A 1,163-nucleotide genomic window follows, 5' to 3' on the forward strand; every position below is an offset into this window, starting at 1 on the left:
CAACAATTTTGGAAAATACCAGAGATCATACCAAGAGAGTAACCAGATCAATAACAAGAGGTCTTAGGCTAGCCCTCTCTCGACGCAGCACTCTCGCTGAGCGTTCCGCCGCACCAAAACAGTGCACGGTGCTCGAGAAAGATCGTCAGCGACCGTTTTACGCCTCTCTGCAAACCGAGTTGCTCTGACGGTGTTTTTTCAAGAAAAAAACTTTACTCAAAACAGAGTATTTATCATTTCTTAACGCACTCACTTTTAATTACAATTTGAAAACAAATAACATTACAGAATATAATAATATGATATAATATAATATAATTGTATGATACTAATAGTTAATGGTATTGCGTATGGTATCTTTCGAAACATGGTGTTACACGTAGACCAACATCGTAAATCTGGCACTGGCATCGTCATTCGCTCCACAGTTTCCATCAATCGATTATAATCGACAATACACTTCGGTTTTTTATTATATTTTGCGTGCCGTTTCGTGTCAACCAATTCTTCATTGTGGAAAGAGGAGAACATATACACTGCCCTATTGTTACACCATTTTATTGTTAATAAAAGGCTTGAGAATGTACAATACGCGGCATCTTACCCAGACCGACTATAGCCACCCATAGTACATCAATGGTATCATATTTTTTTTTATTATTTGTTTAAATTTTACCAGTAGGACATTTGGTGAAATATTATAGCTTAAATATACATAGCATGTGGATGGTTACCCCCAGCGGGGTACCATCTTCGTGTTTTTTAGGTTATATCCTTTGTGAGATCAGCTGGGTGTTTCCTTTTTAGTCTTCTTTCTATGCTTGTGTTGATCGTTTCCGTAGCTAACCGGTTTGGGTGTGTTGTTATTCTTTCTCTGTACCTTCCCGCGCATCTGGTGATCTCCTCCTTGACTGTTGGTATTCCCAGGTCCTTCCGAATATCCTCGTTTCTAACGTACCATGGAGCGTTTACTATTGTTCTAAGAACTTTTGCTTGTAATGTCTCTATTTTGTTTATATGGCTCTTTGCTGCTGTCCCCCATAGTGGTATTCCGTATGTCCAGATTGGTTTTAAAATTGCTTTGTATATTTTTAGTTTATTTTCTATGCTTAGTTTGGATTTTCGACTTGTTAGCCAGTGCATTTGTCTCCTTGTTGTCTGTA

This window comes from Bombus pyrosoma, linkage group LG18 (genome assembly GCF_014825855.1).
Source record: "Bombus pyrosoma isolate SC7728 linkage group LG18, ASM1482585v1, whole genome shotgun sequence".
NCBI classification, from domain to species: Eukaryota; Metazoa; Arthropoda; class Insecta; order Hymenoptera; family Apidae; genus Bombus; species Bombus pyrosoma.